The sequence below is a fragment of the Myotis lucifugus genome, unplaced genomic scaffold, assembly GCF_000147115.1.
Source record: "Myotis lucifugus unplaced genomic scaffold, Myoluc2.0 scaffold_13, whole genome shotgun sequence".
Taxonomy (NCBI): Eukaryota; Metazoa; Chordata; class Mammalia; order Chiroptera; family Vespertilionidae; genus Myotis; species Myotis lucifugus.
The window spans coordinates 1,044,191-1,051,165 of NW_005871061.1; the positions used below are offsets into that span (position 1 = coordinate 1,044,191).

Sequence of the window (6,975 nt, forward strand, 5' to 3'; positions counted from 1 at the left end):
GAGGTACGCAGTCACACACCAGGCGGGCTGCAACTGGATGTGCGTTTTTTTTTCAATCGGAAGCGGTTATGAATCCTCAAATCCTCTGGGCTTGCTCGTGGCGGGTCTCTGAGGCCCCAGATCCCACGGGGAGAGGCGGCACGGCCTTGCAGCGGTCGGAAAGCGAGGGAAGCTCTGACGCACGGTTGCTCGCCAGCACTGGGGAACATGAAGTCCTGGTGTCCTGGAGAGGCGAGGGGCCGCGGAGACGCCGCCAATGCTATCTGCTCCGTGCTGGCGACTCCCTGAGACCCCCACCCTACTCAATTTACATCCCCATCCAGGCTGAGCCAGAGGCACAAGAGGAAATGCCTGTGCTTTTACAAACTCTCAAATCCACTGAGCTGGTTTGGGCGGGATCATGAGGCACCAGACCCTACAGGGAGAGTTGGCATGGCCTTGCAGCCGTCAGAAAGTGAGGGAGGCTCTGTTGCACAGCTGCTCGCCGGCACTGGGGGACGCGAAGCCCCGGTGTCCCAGAGAGGCGAGGGGCCGCGGAGACCCAGCCAGTGCTATTTGCTCCGCCATGGCGACTCCCTGAGACCCAGCCCTAATCAATTTACATTCCCATCCAAGCTGTGCCAGCTGCACAAAAAGACCTACCTGCGCTTTTGCAGCCTAACCCAACAAATTGCAGACTTCAACTGCTCGCACCCATGGGAGACACACTCAAGAAGCAGACCCAGGAGAACCAAGATGGCGGCGTAAGTAAGAGACCTGTGCGTGCTGCCTCCCACAACATCGAAACTGCCAACTATAGGACAAACAGCTATCATATGGAACCATGGGAAAGCTGGCCCAGTGGAAGCTCTACAACTGGAAGGAAAGAAAGAAGAACATTGAGACTGAGTAGGATGTGCAGAGACACCAAGTACAGAGCCCAACCCAGCAGGCTGCAGATTTCAGCTCCTAGCATCTGGGAGGGATGCACTCGGGGGGCGGAGTCAGGTTCGGGGCAGGCAGGGGCTGGGCCCGGCTGGGCCAGCGATGTGGAACCACTGTACCAGCAGGCACACAAGCACACCCACCAGTTCCAGTCTCGCGTGGGACGCTGGGGGACGGCAGACGGGCAGCCTGTCCACTTGGTGGAGGGCGTAGTCCGAGCAGGCATCCTGTATGTTCAGCCAAAAGGAACGCCTGGAGATTTTGTCTGGTGGGGAGCCGCCCAGCAGGGAACAGAGGGCCAAACTTCGTGTCTCCCCGGTGAGGCTGGGACAGCCCCGGTGAGGTCGGGGACAGCCCCAGTGAGGACGATACAGCCCCGGTGAGATCGGGACAGCCCTAGTGAGGCCGGGACAGCCCCGGTGAGGTCAGGATGCCCCTGGAAAGATCGAGACGGCCCTGGTGAGGTCGAGACTGCCCCAGTGAGGTCAGGATGGCCCCGGTGAGGTTGGGACGGCCCCAGTGAGGTTGGGACGGCCCCGGTGAGGTTGTGACGGCCCCGGTGAGGCTGAAACGGCCCGGGTGAGGTTGGAATGGCCCCGGTGAGGTTGAGATGGCACCAGTGAGGTTGAGACGGCCCCGGTGAGGTCAGGACAGCCCCAGTGAGGTTGAAACAACCCCGGTGAGGTCGGGACGGCCCCGGTGAGGTAGGGACGGCCCCGGTGAGGTTGAAACAGCCCCAGTGAGGTCGGGACGGCCCGGTGAGGTAGAAATAGCCCCTGTGAGGCCGAGACTGCCCCGGTGAGGTTGGGACTGCTCCAGTGAGGTTGGGACAGATAATGGGGACCAGTATAGACTGATGAACAGGGGTAGATGCAGAGGCAGAGCAACATTGAACAGACTGTCAAACTACAGTGGGAAGCCTTGGGAGGGTTTGGGGGGGGATTAAGAGATCAACCGAAGGACTTATATGCATGCATATAAGAATAACCAATGGACACAAGACACTGGGGTGTAGGGGCCGGGGGAATGTCAAGGGGGGGGGAAGGAGTCATATGTAATACTCTGTAATACTTCAAGAAATAAAAATTATAAATAAATAAATAAATAAATAAATAAATTCTGTCCCAGAGTGAGCTTGTCTGCCTCTTTGACTAATAAGGCCATGGCTGAAAGGGCCCTGAGGCATGGGGCCACCCAGAGGCAACTGGGTCAATCTGTTTGGAGAGGTAGGCTACTGGCCTCTGCCAGGGTCCCAACTCCTGAGTCAGAACTCCTAGGGCTACCCCATTGTTCTCGTGAATGAAAAGGTTAAAGTCCCATGTCACATCTGGGGGCCCTAGGGCCAGTGCCTCGGTGAGCTTTGTCTTTATGGTCCCAGAGTCTCTCATAAAAGGCTGCTGGACTTTCATCAGGCCTCTGGAAAACCTCAGAGGTCTTGGCCATATTAGTGGCCTCTTGACCCCAGCCTGGAGACCCTGGAGGAAGGCCAGCTGATAGCTCTCTAATCTGGCCCTCTCATCCTCTGAGTTCAGGTCTCATCTGGGTTCCACATCTAGGAGAGCCTCCCTGGCCCATCTGTCTGTCTGATATCCCTGGCGAGGCCTGGGTCTGGAGCCATTTCCGAGCTTCTGTTATTATTCTCATGTGCTCCTCAGTGTTAAAAAGTGTGAGAAGGAGTTGCTTGCAGTCGACCCAGGTGGGCTTATGGGTCTGAAAAATTGACTCCAGAAGGTCAACTATGGTGTGAGGTTTTTTTGGAATAAGCAGGAGTGTGATGCTTCCAATTTAACAGATCAGTCATAGTGAAAGGCTGGTAGTAAAAGACCAATCCCCCCTCTTGTGGGGTCCCATTTTCTCCAATTATATGAGAACCCTGCATTTCTCGGAGAGGCATCTGGAAAGCCGGGAGTGGTTTGGGTCCCCAATCAGCTGAATGCTAACGTCATCTAACTGGCTCTGGAGAGTCTGGTTGGGGGAGATTGAAGGAGGTAGTGTATCTAAGCTTCCCTGGCTAGGCAAAGGGGCACTGGGTACCGCTTAAGGCACATATGGAGGTGGTAGAACTGGCAGGGCTTCCTCAGGGGGTTCCTGCAGAATAGGAGGCTTATTCTCCTTCTGAGGGGCCTGCCCTTTTTTCTTATATACACAAAACTGGATCCAAAGTGGCTTAAGCTCTGCTATTTCTAGCCACTGGTCAATATAAGGGAACTGGTCGGGATGACCTGGGTCTCCTGTGATAATTCTGTGAACATTCCTGATCGTGGCCATCCTACTCCAAAAGATGGCCAGTCTATTTCACACATCCTTTTTAACTCCCAGGGGACTAGTTTTACCCTATAGTCCCCAATAAACCCCTTTTTAAAATTCCTTAACATACATTCTAAGACAGTAGAGTTTGAGGAGGAACTATTACCCATGTTGCAGGGAGGGACCGGGTTGCCTCCTCTTTAAAAAAAAATACCTGAGTAAAAGAACTAATCAAAATAAGGCTTATTTTCTAACTTCATTTGTCCTTGTGTGTGGAGAGCAAATGACACTAATCAGATTTCTGATATCAGTCTCCCTGAGTACATTGACATAAGCTATTTAACCTCTGTTTAGGGAGGCAAAATGCAAATCATTTACTCCCAAGTGTCCTTGGTTTAGAGAAGAGAGGATTTACAAGATGGCTCCAATGTACAAGATGGCTCCAATGACCTTGATTTAGGGAAGAAAGGATTTCTGTTCAGTTTCTGGCTTACTGGCCTGTCATCCATTCAACTTTCTTTCAACATTTTTCTTTACCTTCCTCCATTACACCAAAGCCATACTTTCTTTCCAGATAGTTAGAACTCTTAGCCTTAATTTTTAGGTGACATGTAAATAATTATCATTCCTCAGATTAGCAATACATTCATATTTTTAAGAGACACAAACAGAAATTTCACTAGCTAAACAATTTAAACAAACAACAAAGAGACATATTTAAACAATAAAGACAGATAACATTCCCCACTAAAAACTTTGAATCACCATGGTTTAGAAGGGTTAAAAACAAAACAAAACAGAAATAAACATCAGTAAATAAACACTTTTATACCAGTGTGCACCACATTTACACCACAGAATACCCAGCATTCACAAAATCACTTTCAATTGTTCAGAGATACAGAACAAGTTCCTGAACAGAGGCAGTAGAAAACTGCCTAGGAATGCTTCTCTTCTACCTTTTTCAAAGGCAGGCCAGACTCGGACCCTTATCCAGTCCGAGTTTTGACTTACCTCCCGGGAAGTTCCAGAGATGGTGAATACCATCTAGAAGCCGTTCCTCCAGATGATCCGAGCTATCCTGAGGTAAATAATTACCTAGGTAGGGGCCAGCTACCTCTTCTGTCCCATAGGACAGGCCAGAATTCGGACCCATTTCCCCGGGGAAAAACTTAGTTTCAGACATCTGATTTTGACTTCCCTCCCAGGAAGTCCCAGAAAGGTGTTTCCTGCCTCTTTTGGGTCCGCTGGAGCGCGGAGTCACCACAGTCCCTCGGGGCCCTATGAGTTCAGGAACCAGTGAATGTGCCGGTGGCATGCTTTCCTTGGGTCCCAGAGCCTAAAGTGAGTGCCCCAAAGTCTGCTCTCGTCAGCAGTGGCCCAAGAACCAGCTCAACTGATGTTTCTCAGCCAGTGCACCAAATGTTGTGGTAGAATGCATGGGAGAAAGATCAGCCAGCACTCTGAGGGAGGAAAGTTTAACATTTATTTCGCAGATCTGCTAATCCAGAGGAATTTCGTATCCAAAGCCTGAACTGAACTCATGGGGAGGCTCTGACCTATGTATCTCCTCCTGTGGTGGCCCCTGAGGGTCCCCACAGCTCCGCCCAAGTCAGCTGTGGCAGGGCCCTGGGGTTAGGCTCTGCGGCTCCGCCCAAGTCAGTCAGAGTGGGGAAGTACGACTACAGTTTTAACCAGATACTGAACTAGGTTGCAAGCCCCCGCATTTTCCTTTTCACCACAGTCACTGTTCTTTGTGCTCTTGGCTTCTGTGCTGGGACAGAGTGGGATGCCAGTAAGAGGAGAGGGTGTGCAGTTTGAGGCCGCCACCCTCCTGACTATCTAGAGAAAGGAAAGGCCCCTTAAAGCTGTCCAGTCAGGGGCCCACATCCTGATGGGCTTCCTTCTTTGCCCTCTCTCAGGAATGAAGGCCTGGTAGGGCTGAGCATGGGGCTAGATTTTGGAGTGTAGAGGTGACTGTGGGAACAAAGATCATGAATAGCTTAGGTCAGTGAATGGAGCAGCATTAGGGCTGTGGGTGGGTGGCTTTGACCTGGATTACTTCTGCCCCTCCCCCTGAGGGTATGGGGTGGGGATCTCAGCTCTGCTGTCCCCCACTCCAGCATTAGCTTAGCTTCCCAGGCTTTCCTCAGAGGAGAGCACACTTCCTTCCTCCTAGACACCAAGTCTGGGACAACCTGGGGGAAGTGAGATCACCCCCATTCCCAGTCCCTAGAAGACTGAAACTAAAGCATCACTTAATACCCCTGAAGCCCCCCACCAAAAATGTTTATAGAGGTGAGTGATGACAAAACAGTGATTCCAGGCTTGACATCTACCCCACCCATGGTCAATGGCATTTTATAGTTAAGAATGCTAGTTCGGCCCAGCCTGCATGGCTCAATGGTTGAGGGTCGACCTGTGAGCCAAGAGGTCATGGTTTGATTCCCAGTCAGGACACATGCTGGGGTTTCAGGTTTGATCCCAGTGGGCAGTGGGGGGCATGCAGGAGGCAGCCAATCAATGATTCCCTCTCATTACTGATGTTTCTATCTCTCTCTCCCTCTCCCTTTGTCTCTGAAATCAATAAAAAAATATTTTTTTAAAAGAATACTAGTTGTGCAGCTACTTCCATGTAGCTGCTGCGCTCAAAAAGGAGCCCAGAGTGACAGTTTTCCTTGACGGTTGCCGTTCTGTTTGCTGTAACCGATTTGCAACATTTCAGGAAAAGACAATTAAAAAAAAAAGAATACTAGTTGGTACATTCTCTTGAGAAGAGTGGTGTTGTGTTTGTTGCATTTGCTAAGTCTTGCCAGTAGCAACTGCCTTGAAAACAAGTGGTTATGATAGGTTTCTAGGAGGGAAGAGTGATATTCAAAACACAGCTGGTAGGTCATAGCACGAAATATTCATATTTACAGGGGATTTATACTAGGTTAGCTACTACTGGTTTGCATGCTCCAACCCTAAATTATCACAATTCTTCCTTACCCCTTACTGTGTACTAACTATATGACCCATGTCCTGAAGATCATAGTGGATACCAAGCCTGATAATGGGGTACCACAGGATTGGTAGAAACAACATGTGAGTGTAGAGTGGTGACCAGAGTTGGGGAGTTGAAAACCATTCAGAGCAGAGACCCATCTACCTATGTATGCAGACAGTCCTTGGGTTATGTTGGACTCAACGTATATCATTTCGGAGTTAGGTCGCCATCTCCCATTTATTTATTAAAAAAAAAAGTTCCGTCATTTTGACATATGTACATATGTGCTTTATGTTTTCTATTATTTACTTACCACAAGTAAAGGTCAGGAATTGTTATCTTTCTTTTAAAATTTTTTTACTGTTTCACTTCATTACTGCTGTGTATGTGCTCCATGTGAGTGATGTAGGTGCTTATGTAGGTGGGTTCCAACTTATGGCAAAAATAGCATTACATCGCGCCATAGGAAGGGATCTCCGAAGTAACCTGAGGACCTACTATATTGACTTCTCTAGTCTGAAAGTCCAGGCCTGTCTTGTAAAACAAAATGGACAAGTACCCAAAGCCATGTGTGGGTTGTTGAATGATGGGCCAGGTTCATATGTTTGAAGTGACTCTGACAGGAGCTAGTCCCTAAAAGTCCTGAGGAAGGAGGCCAAGACCTTGACAATGAAAGGAGAGAAACTCCAAGGCAACCACTTACCTGAAAGAAAATATGCTCTCTGGGCTCAATAAACTATTGTTAATCTTGGTCTCTCAGCTGCCATGCTGAAACAGGTTTGTAAGAGCTCTTTGGCACATTTCGGATTCTCAAG

The 6,975-nt window shown here is 49.7% G+C and overlaps 1 non-coding gene across 1 annotated transcript; it reads left to right on the top strand.

Annotated features, from left to right (window-relative positions):
* The first annotated feature begins 5,777 nt into the window (after positions 1–5,777).
* On the top strand, positions 5,778–5,908 carry LOC111825090. The gene has a single exon (XR_002828195.1). It is a non-coding gene; the product is annotated as a small nucleolar RNA SNORA16B/SNORA16A family (small nucleolar RNA).
* The last annotated feature ends 1,067 nt before the right edge of the window (positions 5,909–6,975 follow it).